The sequence below is a fragment of the Octodon degus genome, unplaced genomic scaffold, assembly GCF_000260255.1.
Source record: "Octodon degus isolate 3935 unplaced genomic scaffold, OctDeg1.0 scaffold00367, whole genome shotgun sequence".
Taxonomy (NCBI): domain Eukaryota; kingdom Metazoa; phylum Chordata; class Mammalia; order Rodentia; family Octodontidae; genus Octodon; species Octodon degus.
In genome coordinates, this window is record NW_004524943.1 from 637486 (window position 1) to 654611 (window position 17126).

Sequence of the window (17126 nt, forward strand, 5' to 3'; positions counted from 1 at the left end):
GAAATGCTATATTTTATTTTTCTATTCATATGCTGATGAACATAGGTTGTTCCAATATTTAGCTTTTATGAATTGTCCTGCTATAAACAGGAGTGAGCATGACAAAATGTAATATATCTTCAATTCACTTGGGAAGATACCTGGAGAAGGAATAGTGTGTTCAATGGAGTTTCTATTTTTATATTTTGAGAATTTCTGTACTAATTTTAATAATGGGTGTAATACTTCATCTTACTAGTACAAATACAGAAAGGATCCTGAGGTCACAAGTGTTTGTTATTATTGATATCTTAAGTACAGCCATTCTTTTTGGAGTAAGATGAAATCTCAGTGTTGTTTTAAAATGTGTTTCTAGAATGACTAGCGCTATTGTGTTTTTTCATATTCATTTGCTATTTGCAGTTTTACTTCTTAGAAGTGTCTATAAGTTTCATTTGCCAATTTATTAATTCACTCTTTTGTTGGAGGGTACAGAATTTTTAGTTCTTTATGTATTCTAGATAATATATGCGTAGCAGACAAAAAAAATCCCCTTCTCTAGGTTATCTCTTCACTCTGTTGTTTGCTAACTTTGGGATGCAGAAGTTTCATATCTTGATAAAATCCAGTTTGTTAATTATTGATGTTTCTTCTTATAGAATTGAGTTTTGTTCAGCTCTTTGACTCCACTTATGTGTTTTATCTACTTTATTTTACAGTGATTTGTGTTACAGTTTTAAAATTTAGGGGCCAGTGAGGTAGCTCAGTGGTCTAAAGTGCCTGCTCAGGCAAGCTTAGCCAAGCACAGAGACACTGGTTTGATCCCTGGCACCACATGCTGTGCCAGACCCACCCCTAGGGCAGGCTGAGCTGGCCACAGAAAAAAATAAATAAAATAAAATTTAGATCTTTTATGTATTTTGATTTTAGCTTATGGCATGATAAAAAATATGGGTCTATCTTCAATTGTCTGCATGTGTATACCCAGTTCTTCCCATACCGTTTGTGAAAGATTAACACCCCTCCAATGTCTGATTTGGGGTCCTTTGTCAAAGATTTGGTCACTGAAAGTCTCTTGGTTGTTTCTGCAACTTATATTCCAATGATCATAATGTCATTTTTTGTGCCTGTACTATGCTGTTTATACTTCAGTAGGTTGGTACAATAGCTTCAATCCGAACTTATGATGTCTGTCTCTATACTTTGTGTATTTTTTCCTTATTTTCTATTTCATACTTTTTATTTTAGAATTAAAAAAGAGAAACATACACAGTTTCTATTTATTTAAAAATTAAGTTTCAAAACAGGTTGGTAGTACAGTTATAATTGTTAATACATTGCATCATGTAGTCTCCATAGGAGTTATTCAGAGTGGAGAAGTTTTAGTTGCCCAGCATGGCTTTTGCTACTCTGGTTATTTTCTGGTCCCATGTGAATTTCAAAATTGAAAGTATTTTGACTGAGATTGAATTAAATCTATATAAGTTTTGGAGGTATGGTTATTTGGAAAATAATGGTTCTGTTTATCGAACAAAATGGGTTGTCTTTCCCTTTTCTGATGTCCTTATCAATCTCTTTTGTCAAAGTACTGTTGTTTTCGTTGTAGTGGTCTTTCACTTCTTTAGATTAATACCTGTGTATTGAGTTGTCCTTAATTTTAGTGTATGTGCTTCTTTTATCTTTGATTCTTCTCCATTTTCGTTAATGGCTTATAGCAACACTATTGGTTATTTGTGTTGATTTCATATCCTAGTACACTGCTGAATGTGGTTACCCATTCTGGATTTCTTTGGTAGAATTTTTTTTTTTTTGGCTTTTTATGTACAGGATTTTATAACCTGTGAATAAAGATAGGTTGACTTCTTCCTTTCCTATATACATTTTTACATTTTTCTCTTGCTTGATTGATCTGGATAAGCTTTTGAGTATTGTAATGATGCAGGACACCCTTTCTTTGTTCTTTATTTTAATGTGAAAACTTAGAGCTTTTTCATTTAATTTGATGATCTTGGAAATAGATTTATCATATTGAGATAAAGTTCTTCCATATCTCCTTTATTCAGGAATTTATCGTAAATTGATGTTAGATTTTGCCAGTGGCAGGTAAGTTGACCATGTGACTTTTTTTCTTGTTTCTGTTTATGTGGTATATTATTGATTTGCATATGTTGAACCATCTTTGCATTCCTAGACTGAGTACTATTTCATCATGAGATATGATCATTTTTGCTGATTTCTTGAATTCTGCTTGGTAGTATCTTGTCAAGGTATTTTGTTCAATTGAATTATTTTCTGGTTTGGGAACCAGGGTAATATTAACTTCCAGAAATCTGTTTGGAAGTATCTCTTCCTATTGTATATCAGCAAAGTGTTTATAGGAGTATTGGTGTTAAGTCCTCCCAGATGGTATCACAGGAATCAGTGGTGAGTTCCTCTTGGTTTCTTGTAGTTACTTCATTTTTATATAGTCTCAATATTGTGGCTTGTGAATGGATTATTCATGATATTTATATTTTCTTAGCTCAGTTTTCATAATTCATATATTTCTAAGAATCTGTCAGTTACTTCAAGATTCTTTAATTTTTTAGAATAAAATTTTTCATAATAGTTATTAATAATCTTGTGTATTTTGGTGGTTTTTGCTACACTGTTTTCTTTTACATTTCCAATTTTATTCGTAAGGATCTTTCATTCTTCCTGGTAGAAGTTTATTTTGGCTAGAGGCTTGTCTACTTTGTTTATTCTTTCAAAGAACTGTGTTTTTACATTCTTCCCATTGTTGATTTCATCTCAATTTTATTCACTTCAATTCTAACCTTTGTGAGCTTTTTCCTTCTCCGAGGTTTGACTCTGAACTGTACTTGTTTTTCTAGAAACTTGTGGTGAACCATTAAGCTTTTTATTTGAGCTCACTCTTACTCTAATGCGAGGCTTCAGAGCAATAAATTTCCCTCTCATGAGTTCTTTGTGCCCCTGAGGTTCTGCCACATTTTACTTGAATTATCATTTGATTCTAGGAATTATTTAATTTCTTTCTTGATGTTTTGTGATTTACTGAGTAGTCAGGAGTATGTTATTTAATATGTAGGTGTCTGTAAAATATCTGTGGTTTCTTTTGCAAGTGATTTTTAATTTCATTATATTATTATTTTACAGTATGCATGGAATTATTTTTATTAGTTTCTATTTATTGGAGCAAACTTTATCAGCTACCATGTGTTGGATTTCAGAGAAATTTCTCTGCGTTACTGAGAACAATATAGATTCTGGTGTAGTAATGTAGAAATCTACCACTCAGTAGAAGTCTACCATTTCTGGCAGTACAAAAACGTGTGTTTGTTACTTGTTTAGTTTATATATTCATTAGTAAAAGTGAAATATTGAGATAACCTATTATGTTGTGTTTATTTGATCTTTTATATAGAATTCTGTTTATTTTATAAAGTTGTATACATCAATATTTGGTGTGTATGTATTTCTATTTTTAACTCCTTCTGTTGACTTTTTCTCTTAAATAATAATTAATATCTTTATTACTTTTGATCAATTTTACCTTGAAGTTTTGTTTCTTGTTGCAGTCTTCCATGTGCATATTTTAACTGTGGAGATGAGACTAGTGACGTTGAGAGTTACTACTAACATTCATTGATTTAGCTGTGTCATTGGGTTTCTTTTCTGTTGCTGACTTCTTTATCTTTTCCTTTTTGTTTAAAATACCATGTTTCACATATTCTTTCCATTTGAAATTTCAAATTCCCTAGTTGTTTTTGTCCCTTCCTAGCATATTTTAGAGTAGTTTTTGACATGCTGCTTTGAGTCATGACTGCCTTTCAATGTATTTTTGCCAAGGAATTTTATTTCTTCATCAGTTTTGAAGAATAGTTTTCAAGTCTGGGATTAAAGTTGGCTTCTTTTAGAAGTTTTAATGACCTTTAATGATTTATAGAAAAGCTTACAATAATCATAATGGATTTATCTTTATAGAGCATTTCTTTCCATTTTTGTATCAATATTCAAGACTCTGTCCTTGTATTGGCTTTCTCATATTTTAATTAGTCGTGTATCATGTTTTCCTTGTAATTATATTGCATTCTATAAGGCTCAATTTCTTGCATACTGAAATTATATCCCCATACTTGGAAACATTGTGCTTTGATTTCTGTGAACAGATATATTTCTATGTGTACTATCTTCTAATTTCACTCTGACTTCTGTTAGCCTTAGCATCATCGAGCTTCTGCAGAATGAATTTTCTTTATTCTCTTACCCATATAATTTTTCTACATGTATCTCTTCCTTCAACTTCTGAGACTATAGCCACAGACTGATCTTTTCCATTGTTTATGTACTAAATATAATTTGTAGCTCTGGGCATTTTGTTTGTACCTTTTTCCTGGAGTATGTTCCTTGGTAAATTTATCATGATTCTTTTAAGAAGTATTGGTTAATTCTTCTAGATTTTATTTGTTTCTTTGAAACTCAATTAGACATATTGTTAATTTCCTTATCCTTTGGGTCATATCATCTTAGATTTCATTGAAAATCTGTTTCCTCTTTAGTTAATTCATCCAGGCCAACTGTCTGGTATTTGATTTCCTTGAATATAGTTTGGGAGAGTAGTAAATCTTTGGACGCTTCTCATTATCCCATATTTTCACACTCTTATTTGTGTGCATGTGTATGTGTACTAAGGGTTACGCTCACAGATAGTGAAGAGAATTTTTGTTGATAAGACAGCATTGTAGATTCTGGTTTTTGTTTTGTTTTTGTTTTTGTTTTTGTTTTTTTTCCGGAACCAGGGATTGAACTCAGGCCCTTGCACTTGACAGGGAAACACTTATTCCACCGAGCCATCTCCTCTTTGTTTTCAAGTGAGCTTCTCTTTGCTTTATTAGACAAGATATACTTTTACCCTCTTCAACTCATTCAATTTAATTAAGTTGAAATTCATCACTTTATTTTAGAGTGAGAACTAATCTGACTATAATACCAATAAAATTACAATCATGTACCATTCTCAAATATTGACTCTTTGGCTCTTTATTAGTTCCCCTTACAATCTGTAGTATACTTGTCTAGGCAGTTAGCCTGAGACATAGAAGAAGCAGCAAAGGAGTAGAGGAAGGCCAAGAGAAGTCAGTAGGAGGAAAGTGATGCAAAGAGAAATGTTAATAGATAAATTAAACAGGTGATAAGACTCTGTTTGAAATATTTTATCATTATAATAAAGGATTGCCTTTGAGCAGGTTTAAGATACTACGTTTGGAGCCAGGAGGAGGCACATTGGTTGTGTGAGATGTAATTCGATACTAAAAGTAGAAGCTGTAGGTTTTTTGGAACATGTTAATATACTTGCAATTAATTTTCACTGAAGGACAGGAAAACAGGGGATACACAAAAGAAAAGTGAATATAACAGAAGAATGTGAAGGCGATTAAAGAGCCTGCAAGCAGGAGCAGGGACCAGGGGTTTGATCTACAGGCTTGCTGTGCCGGCGTCGCCCCTTGGGGCACGCTGAGATGGCAATTGATTTGTTTGTTTGTCTGTTTGTTGTATTTTAGGGGAGGGTCTACAGGGTGTTAAGGGTCTCAATACTAGATTGGACTTATACTGATCCTCCTATTAACAGCCTCCCAAGAGCTGGACCTGGGCATAGTGGCACACACTTGTTATCCCAGCCCTTGGGAGGCTGTAAATGGGAGAATCACTATGAGTCCAATCTAGTAGTGAGACCCTGAGCATGCTCTAGACCCTTCCCTAAAATACAGGGAAAGAAAAGAATATTATAGTTAAAGCAGAAAAGAAAAAAGACAATGGAGGAGAAGGATAAAGAAAAAATTCTAAACACAAAACATTTAAAAGAAAAAAAAATAGTACTGATAGAGAAGGAATAATTAGAGGGAAAAAATCAGAGAAAACCAAGACCTGACACATATGCCAGAAAACACATCAAATCCTACATGGGCACCATGTAGTGAGTGTCCCCTCAGCTTCCTTCCTGCTGTACTCCTAGGCTGCTTGTGGGTAACCAAGCCAACACTTCCCCCAGCTGCAGATTGTTAACTGTCCACCTAAGAGTGATGAGAGCCATCAGTATTTCTGAATTCACCTTCTAATAGCAAGCTGTAGTTTGGTCATGGCTATCTGCTTCCATACATATGTCCATGCAGACCCACATCTCTGTCCTAAAATGCAAGCATACCGATTACCTGAGGGGGAGGGGATGTTGGAATAGTCACTTTCTATATACTTGCCATTTATTTATCACCCCTGTACCCCTTTATTACCAGTCAAATCCTGTGCTTGTCTCTTGTTCTAGGGGTTTTCTGCTAGGAGTTTCCTGCCTCAAATGAGAGCCTCTCCTCCATCACAATCAGATCCCAGAGCACGCCCAACTCAAGAGTTCTGCTTTCCAATCTGTGGAACCTGGCACAGTCTCTGAGCACGGGAAGGTCTTCTTTCCCATCATTGTAGGGAGTTGCACAATGGTTAGAATATCTCACTGACTTGGACCTTTCTTGCTGTGGGGAAAGCAATAGGCAGGCACCCTCTTATGGCTCCATTTAGTCTCCTCCACCCTTGTCTTCATAGAAGACATTTGTAAATCTTTGTTGATGGGCTTTATGACATCACCCCCAGTTTAGTGTTAAATCTTTCTTGCTCTTTTTTGGGGGTATTTTCTTGTCAACTCTCTGAGTGAGTACTGTGTGTAGGATATTTCCAGAATGCAGTGTTATCTGGTGTTTGGAAGAAGAATGGGGCAGTGGGATGACAAGCAGTTTCTGTGTGGCTAAATTTCCTTTATTCTTGTTCCCGTGCCTTGTTTCCTCAGTTCCCAATTACTGTTTACTTCTACACTGGCTTTCCTCTTCCTCTCATCCCACAAGTCTATGCTCTGCAACACTGATCCTTTCCTTCAGGCTGTGAAAACTGCTCCCACGATAGCCTGCTGCTGGACAAAAGTGCCTTAGAGGGACACAGACAAGCAGAAACACTATTTCCTGTTCTTCAATAATTTATATGTTTTATCTGTTTGAGAGGATTTCTATTTCAAATTTTTAATTATTTCAGGTCTACATATGCTTCCACAATCCTTCTCTGTTGTTATTCTTTTGCTCTGCTTTTCCCTCTGACACCAAGTGGCTCCTTCTGCCCTTCTGCTTTGATGCTGTTGCACTGGAGTCAACTGAACTTAGACCAAGTTCTCCCACATTGTAAGGGCCAAAAATACTCTTCTCCTTTACATTATGAATGTCAAGTATTTCCTCCAAGCAATGGGAGAGCTGACTAACACACTAATATCCCATAAGAATAGAATTCTGGTAATACTGAGATGGCAGTCAAGAAAACAAATGAAAGATTTAACAGTTGTCTGAGTCAGAGAGGACAAATAACAAAAATAGGATTAGGAAGGACAAATTAAATGTAAAATACAAATCATAGAAGACTAAGGAAAAGATCATCAGCTAATAACTATTGATTATGTTGAAAATTAATGAGGTTTGTCAGTCAGAAGGAAAATTTATTCTTTATTTTTTAGAATAAAAACTAGTGGTAGAAAAAAATCAGCATTAGAAATGATACAAAATTTTACTAAACAAAGTAATGGAAATTCAACAATGGTTGCTGCATCACATGAAGGTATTTTCAAGTTAGTTGTTCAGGTTACCAGACATAAATGTACAAGATTAGTTTTTAAGAAAAAAAACTTAATTCAAAAACTTTGGGGATGTTTGCTTTGATGCTTACTGTTTTCATAAAAGGAAATAGGTATTACACTAATTGAAGTTTGTCTCTGTAGGCTGTCCTTGTATTGAGTTGCTATGAAATTAACTTAACTAAAAATTAGTGTGCAAATAAATCAGGAATGTATTTTCTTATGATACACAGGCAGATTTCAGCTAATTATAAGTTGCTGAGATTCAGCCAATCATAGGTACCCACTAGTATGTCCCTCGCCAGAAAGGATTATCCTGTAAGTTGCAGCCTGCAAACATGAAGCAGTTGAGAGTTTGGCTGCTGGAAAAATTACTGTTGAAATAAAATATTTTACAACAGACAGTAGGAAAAATAGCTTAAGGGCATGTGAGGAGACAGGTAGATTCCAACATTTTTCAGCCTCAAAGTTTCAAAAATGAACCACTTTGCTTCAAGAGGAGAGCTCCAGGATACCATGCTCTAGAATGGCTTCAGCCTAAGGATTGGGAACGGATTTCCTAGGATTTAGTTGTCAGTGGTTAGTCACCCAGGCCCTCAGAGGCCTGAGCAACTACCTGCAAGATGCACAAGGAATCAGCTACTACGTCATCTGGCAGCTGTCCATGGCATCTTCCACATAGTGTTGGTTTTACAAATATACAGAATGCAAGAGTTGTAGGGTGAAGAAGGCTTTCATCCAGATTTAAGACATTCTGGGAGGCCACGTAATGTACTCCTGAAAGGGTAGATGATGATCCTGTGAGAGAGAACCTAAAAATATGATACAGAGTCTCAGATGTTGAAAAAGCCACAAATATACAACATTTGAGGAAAGCTTCAAGCAGTGAGCAAACTGAACCCAAAAGAGGCCATGAGGGCTGCAACCACGTGCTGTGTAAGAGGAGTGAGCAGCCCAAGCTGCTTGGAGTACACGTCTGAACAATGGGCTAAACATGAAATTGTGCAATTTAATGTTTGCCCTTGTTGATTTTGGTCTTGCATTTGGCCAATTCCCCTCTACTCCCCTTTTTCTCATTTTTGGAACGAGAATATTTACCTTGTACCTTTGTATGTCACCAGAGCTTATCACCCTTTTACAGGAGTGCACAGCTAAGAGTAGTCCTAGCTAAGAGATTCTGGACTCTAACTCTCCATCAATTGATCAACTGCTAGAATTTTGTAGTGCTTAGAAATCACTAAATATGGGGCTGGTAAGATGGCTCAGTGGTCTAAAGCACCTATTTAGAACAAGCTTAGCAAAGCACAGGGACCGCAGTTCAATCCCCCAGCACCATATGCCAGCCAGCCCTGCCCCCTGGTGGGCTGAGCTGGCCACACACACACACACACACACACACATACACACACACACACACACAGAGAGAAATAAATAAATAAATAAAATTTAGAAATCACTAAATATGCATTTTGCATAGCTTGATTGTCACAAGTTCATTAGGGGCTAGAAATATAACCTTATGGCTTATATCTGGATGTCCCTCAAAGGCTTCATGTACTCATAGGTGAGACTCTGTGGAGGTGATGGATTGCAGGGGTGTATGACGCATCTGCAGATCAGTTCATCAGTGGGAAACTGGGAGCATCACTTATAAAAGTGTTTCCCTCCTTCCTCCCTGGGTGTCTCTTTCCTTCCTGCTGCCATTCTATTACCTTGTTCTGTACTATTGTGACTCTCTCCCATGGTGCTTTGCCTTGGAGCCAGTGGAGTAAGCACAGAAACCTCTGGAAAACATGAGCCAAAATAACCTTTCCTCCTTTAAAGTTGTGGGTGTTAGATACTATGTCTCAGGGGCAAGAAGTAACCAGTGACCCTTGAAGACCTGCTTGTTGATTTGCCACAGGCTACATATTATTATATAAAATCACATAATTAAAATACCCAAGTAAGTGATTTTGTTTGATCACCAACTTAGAAAGATTTTCTGTTAATTTGGCCAAGAAAAGTAAATGTTACATTAAAGAATTCCCTTGAGGACTTCGTTGAGATGGGCAAAGTGGAGGTCTCAAATACTAGTAACTCTTTGTTCAAGATAAAAACTGCATTGCCTTCATCTTCAATCTAATTTGTTTTGTATGACTCATTTTCCCAGTGGTTTATTAAATTTCTCAAGTTACATATTTTCATAATTGCCGCAATGTTTACATGATTTTGATCAAAAAGTACTTTATCCTTTACAATACTGATTTTCACAACTAGCAAGAGGGCTAATTGCAAACATAGTAGAACATCTAGCTAGTTAATGCAACATAACTTATGTATCTTGTCCACTTCCTTGATCATTATAGCATAATATATATATATATATATATGAATGTCAATACATATATATATATATGTATTGAAAACAGTAGCAATCCTTTGTTATCAATATTCTTATGTTTATCATTTATTGTGAAAGATTTAGGCCTTGCTAAGATTTGAGGTCTTCTCTAGTTTCAAAATGTTCTATACTTACAGTGAGTGGATTGGAAAGAGAGAATATCCATCTCCAAGAAGACGTTTCCTTAAGCCTTTTTAAAATTCTTTTTAGAAATCTATTCTTTCAAAATCATACCTCTCACAATGAAAACCAAATTGAAATAGTCTCTGGCAGCTCTCTGAAGTTGTTAAGCAACTACGTGAGGAGAAGTGTGATTTTGGAGAGTCAGAGAAAGTTGTATTTGACATAACCTAAATTCACTTAGAGATACTCTGAGTGGATAGTTGAAATTAACTGACATTTGAAATTGAAAAAAAAGAAAAAAGGATATTGACTTTGAGCTAAGTTATTGAAGAATCTAATTCACACTTTTGCTATCCAGGGCACAAATTTCACCCCAAATTGAAGCGTACCAGAGAATGTCTAACACTCGTGCATAATGCATTGAAATATAGACAATAGATCAGTTGTGCTTGGTTTCTTTCAGAGCACCTGACACGCATCCACAAGAAGGTGCACACAATTGCAGGTGCATCAAACCCTGTTAGGAACCATCCCACGAGCCCCAATTCAATTCAGAGATTCTGAATATTTATATAGAAATCTCATCTCAAGGTCCCTGCTTACATTGCTTCCAAAAGCTGTTTATAAAAACAACGTACTTCAGAGAAATGCGGAGATTATACGGGCAAAGGCTAAAATCCAGTTACTTGTGTCTGATATGGTATTTTTAATTTATTATCCAGGCTTGTCCTGTAAGTATACAGCCAAATGGAACTTGAAAACATATTCTGGGAATTTTGAACCCTTACTTCTATAAATATTTGAACATTACATATATTTACTGCATATTATTTTTCATAATAATGCAGTGAAAACCTAAATTCTATCTGAGAAACTTAATTAGATTGTTTAAGATGCAATTATAGGGTACCTAACGTAATGTGTAACAGTAAATTATATATTTATTAAATAGGAGTAGCATATTATTTTGGAAATTTATACTTCACATGGCTATGAGAAGCTGAGGTGAATAAGCAATATGAGGCATTTATGTTATCTTTGAGCATAGTATAGTACAATCTTTTTATGATTGCTTTAAAAGTCATGATTATTTAATCCCAGTAAAAGAAGTGTTGACACATAAACCAGAATTTAGTTAAAAATCTGTGAAGTACATTTGGCTTATAAAACCATAAGAATAATTGGTACATGGATAAGAAAAGAACTCTGAACAGGGAATATAAAAATTTTTTCTTGACTGTGAAGTCTAAGTCTACTGCCTTGGCTTAGAATGTTTATACACAGATCTCTTCTGATTTTCTGTCAAAAACATGCATAAATATCTAGAGTTCCAAACTGCCTGTTGTGCATAAGGTATTGCCTTGCAATTGTACACTCAAATTCATCAAGGTCATTAAAATACATTTTAAATGAAGCACCTAAAGTTTAATGTGCCATTTTGTATATTTATCAAATTACTGATCAATATGCTACAGCACAGTTACCACAGGATCTTAGCTACCAGAGAATGCGACTTGAATTAAAATTGTTCAAACTGTCATCTGCATAAACAAAATTAGTGTAAACCATTATTTTTCATGGCACAGAACAATGGAATGTGTTCTGAATGGAAAGAATCGCCATCCGTAGTTTACTTAAAAATGCTTTATTCTAAACTTTAAGAAACCTTGTATTAAACTGGCTTCGATTTCACTTTCTTTCTCCAACATATTACCTCCACTCTATTGGTAAAGTAATTTATTCCATCCTCTGTGGAGAGCCGGGATCTTATTTGCCAGCATATTTATCTTTCCTGCCACTGCACTGTCATTCATCTGCAATCTCCACAGAGGACCAGACCTGTGCAGAATTGCAATTAGGATTGATTCAACTAAATCCAGGCCACAGAACTGATGCTGACAGGGTGACCTCATGAGAATTTAAGATGCTAGGTTAGAGAGGAGAGAGAGAGAGAGAGAGAGAGAGAGAGAGAGAGAGAGAGAGAGATTAAACCTCCAATTCATTAGGTTCTACACATACTGTACTTATAATTTGGAACAGAATAGATGTTTTTGCTCATTGTTAGCACTACAAAGAAAGCTAAACAGCTTTTGAGCAAATTTCAAAAACCTAAAAAAGAAATTCTATGCAAATCTCTAGGTTGATGTTTAGACAGCAGCTTGTAAAGAACAGAAACCTCATTTCCACTGCTGCTATACACCACAAGCATTTCCTTCCATCTGTGCAGAAAGGAAACAGAACACACAGCAATACAGTTAGTCACTTTGCTTCCTCCTCTTTGTGACACATCCTCAGCAATCCCATCATAATCACGCAAAGAGCATCACCTGTGTGTTGGTTAGATGGCCTAATAGAATTTTCTAAGTAAGTCTTGGTTCAGTGAGACAGTTCTGTGGTTTGAAAAAGCATATTTGCAAGCACAGGCAATAACGTAAGAGTTTCTCTGACCTGCCCTATGTAATATGTCATATCAATCCGAGTTTCTGTACTTTACATTAGGACTCATCTATTATAGATGACCTGTTCTCATCCTTAATACACAGTGAAAAAGAAGAAAGTTTGCCATTGTGGAAGTCAAACTTACTCTGGAAAGAAAAAAGGAAATTGGAAAAGGATAATAGCAGGAGCTGAGTAATCTTCACTAAGTAGATTTTCTTTACGTTTTTCTCTCGGGAAACAGAATTTTGCTCTCCCAAAGGGATAATGTTCGATGGGCAAGAACAATTTGATTTAATCTAATAAGGGAAATGAGAACATCACAGAAAGCAAAATTCAATATAAGAAAATCAAACAGAGCAAAAGGGAGGATTATGTAGTTTGGTGACTAGAACAGGGGATGAGGTGTCAAAACTCCTTTTTTTCCTTTTTCTGCCTAACTAAGTCATTTCATGAAAAAAGACTGAGAAAATATTACTTCACTCCCACAATATAGTGAATGTCTGTCAGAAAACACCGTAGAAAACTTTAAAATTTTAAGGTTTTCAAGGTGCACATCAATTAATTTTGTGACAGAAAGAATGAATTATGCTTTGCCCTCAAAAAGAATTCGTGTTTCCCAGTAGTGGATAGATTGCAATAAGCAACCTGTTATATCTTTCCATCTTAGGCAAATAAAATTACTGAAAAGGCAGCTGACACTTTACAAGGAATTTTCAGTATTGCCCACAAGAATACAAGATGCATACACACTTCCATCATCTTTCACTGAAACTTTCAAGATGGGTTTGCTATATGCTTATTTTTAAGAGAGTTAAAGACAGATTCTACTATGTAATATATATGTAGAATTCAAAACAGCATCTTATATGTAAATATTCTTTGGAGAATAATGAGATAAATTTTTCTCATACAAATTATTATTAATAGAAGTTGAAAATTATAGTGTTCCTTGTTGTTCTGCCTTCCATATTTTCTTTACCTGAGCCAAAAACGTTGCCTAAAAGTAAAGGCAAATTTTTGTTCAAATGTTTGTTGCACTTTTCTCTGAAGAAGCAAGAAAATCAGGGAAAAGTAATATATTGTTAAGTATTAGAAGAATTCATAAAACATTTTAAAGGTTGATTATGACCTTACTTATGCAGAGTAATCCTTTCCGTGTTCACAATAATACTCTCATGAGGTGTTATAAATAATAAGGGATTCTCATTGCCAGCAGGCTTAAAGGACAGGCTGTCTATTCATGAATGTCACATTGGGCAGATTTTTTATTAATCTTCTTAGTAAAATGACCAATAAAAGAGTTTAGATCCATTTATGCCACCAGTGGCACAGGCCACCGGATGGCACCATCACGCATGTCCTGGAGGTGTCTCAAGCTAGAGAGAAAATGTTCAACTACTCTTACAAGGTATTAGAAAATTTCACTGGAAACAGGATAATAGCATAGCAGTCACAATCAGGTAGTTAATGTGATTAGCATAAGAAAAAGGAAAGAAGCCTTATGAAGCACGTGGTAGAGAGGTCACCACACAAAATTCCATTCGTACTCTTGAAAACTACATGTTGTTCTATAACCATGAGGTAATTTGATTATTTGGTAACTTGGTATGGAGGTAAATGAACTGCATTCCTCAAATATGGATGTATAGTGTTGAATTCTTTGTTTGTCACTTAAGAGAACATTTGACATTGAGGGTATAGCTCTTCACAATAACTATTGCTGTTTTTCCTATTATTTTGTTATAAAGTACTTTTTTACACCGTTTCTATAAAATAAAAAAATCATGTATATAAAATTGTCTTACATGAAAACTTGGTAGAAACACAGGCTCTCCCCATGACTTTTGAAATCAGTGTAGATATTTCTTTAAAAAGTTAAAAATAGAAATACCCCTCAATCCAGCTATATCTCTTCTGGATGTTTTCCTGAAAGAATTAATGACAGCAGATAACAGGTGTATACTCAGACTCATGCTAGTAGTGGCACAGAGCACAAGAGTTCATTTGTGCAAACAGTTTTGATGCCTTTTAATAGATAAATGGATGTGCAGTGTATGGTATACATACACAAGAGAGTATTATTTAACCATCAAGGCAAATGAAGTCATGCCATGTACAGGAAATTGAATAGAACTGAGGACCATTATGTCAACCAAAATAAGCTAGGCCCAGAAAGTTCAATATTGCTTTGTTCCTCTGATATGTGAAACCTAATAATAATAATAATAATAATAATAATAATAATAATAAATGAGATAGCAGGCAACTACAAGACAATTTTGAAAAAGGAAAAGAGGGATTAGGAAGGAGGAGGAAAAGAAAATGGGTGTAATGAGATTCAAAAGGATCAAGGTATGCTAAGTCCCTGTGCTAGTTTCCCAAAACAAACCTCACTACTCTCTACTACTAACATGCTCTAATTATAAAGAAGAAAGTGGAGCTGAGGAGATATCTCAGTGGCCTAAGCACTTGCCTGAAAAGTACAAGGTGCTGATCAAATGAGAGTTTGATCCCCAGTTTGATCCTCTGTACCAATGCTGGAATCCCAGGGGGGAACGGTGTGGGCAGAAACCTGGTGTGGTGGCACACGCTTGTAATCCCAGCACTGTGAAGGATGAGACAGGAGGCTAACCATGAATATTAACTGTTAGCGAGACCCTGTATCAAATAAATATATAAATAAATAAATAAATAACAAGTGATAAGACAATCCACAAAATATAGCACTCATTTTCTTGAAACAGAAAAATTATGTCAAATTTAAAATATATGTATACATCTGTAGTTAATGCCATCTTAATAATCAACCTACCCCTCTCACTTTCTGTTCTCCTTGATCCCACAAACTGATGACTGATAGGGATGAGGCCAATCTTTTCCACTCTCTTAATTCATAAACTAATCATGAGTGGAAACATTATTAAAGACAACATCGAAGGGATGTATTACCGGCTATTTGGTCATCCCTTAGCCTAGTCAACTTAACACATAAGGAATAACTTTAACAAGGGATTATAGGGTCATTTGGTATAAATTACAAAACATTGATGAGATAAATCAGAAAAGCTAAAAAGTGGAAGATTGGAAGACTAAAAAGTGGAGATGTCATTTTATTTTTCATTTTTTTTTTCTCTTAGTAAATTTTTTTTTCTTTTTATTTATGTTATTTTATTTTATTGAGAAACAGCAATGAGACAGTTTCAAAACTGATTAATAGGACAGTTTCAATAATTAATACATTGTACATTGTACTTCTTAGTGGTTATTCATAGTACAAGATGCAGACAGAATCTCCTGTCCAAACATTATTAGTACAAACCTTTCTTCTCATTGAATTAAGAGAAAGTAGCTGTATATCTATCCTATCTATTCTGTATATACAGGTACAAAATGGTCCTTCCTTTGTATCCCATTTTTCTGTTTAGTCCTGTCAGAGATGGGTATTCCAGTGGCATCTAAATACTATAGGTGCATGAATTCAGCAAAACAGTACAACACAGTCCAGCAGTCCACAATAGTAGTGGGCTATCCAAGGAAGTTGTTGACTTGAGCCTTTCACAGCTCAGCATATTAATATGACTTTACTTTGTGTACCTCATTTTTATACTTTTCTACTGGATGGTTAACACCAAGATAAAGCAAGACCTATATAACAAGCAATGTAACTTTAGTATCTGATAAGGTCAGTCAAGTACCCTCAGGATTTATCCTCTCACCCTGTACTGTACTTTGTAAATCCTTTATCAGTGTCAGCCATGTGGATGAGTCATGGCCATTGTTTGACCAATTTGCTCTCTGTGAAAGCCTGAGAGAATGTTTTCTCTCTAGGTGATTCTCCTCAGGCACACTATACATCATTAATCACTTTCCTCTGTGGCCCCATAATCTCCTTGATCAGAAAATTTGGGATACCACTGAGTTATGGGATGTTACAGTACAGGTTCTTTTATGTCCTGAGTCCTCACTACAATATTTGAATGACAATGGGACACCCATCTCTGACAAAACAAAACAAAAAATGGGGACATAAATGAAAGGCCATTTTGTAATGAAAAAATGCATATGTATATATCTGTATATACAAAATAGTTAGGATAGATATACAGCTACTTTCTCTTAGTTCAATGAGAAGAAAGACTTGTTTAGACAAGACATCGTGTCTGCCTTTGTACTCTGAATAACTACTATGTAGACAGCAATATGCAATGTACTAATTATTGTAACTGTCCTACTAACCTGTTTTGGAACTTTCTCATTGCTATTTCTTTCTCATTAAAATTTATTTTAAAAATAAAGATATCTAGTCCCTAGTATTATGAAAAGTGTTTTACATCATTAGTGATAATCATACTAACCATTTTCTATCCATGAATAGTTAACTTTTTCACAGTTCATTTTTCTTGCAATACATGACAAGGATATCCACATAGTTGTGGCAGAATACAGGGGGGAAAGCAGGCAGAAGGCCAGGGATATGGTTGAGTGGCATAAGCACCTACCTGGCAAGCTCAAGGTCCTGAGTTCAATCCCTGCTACAAAAAAAAA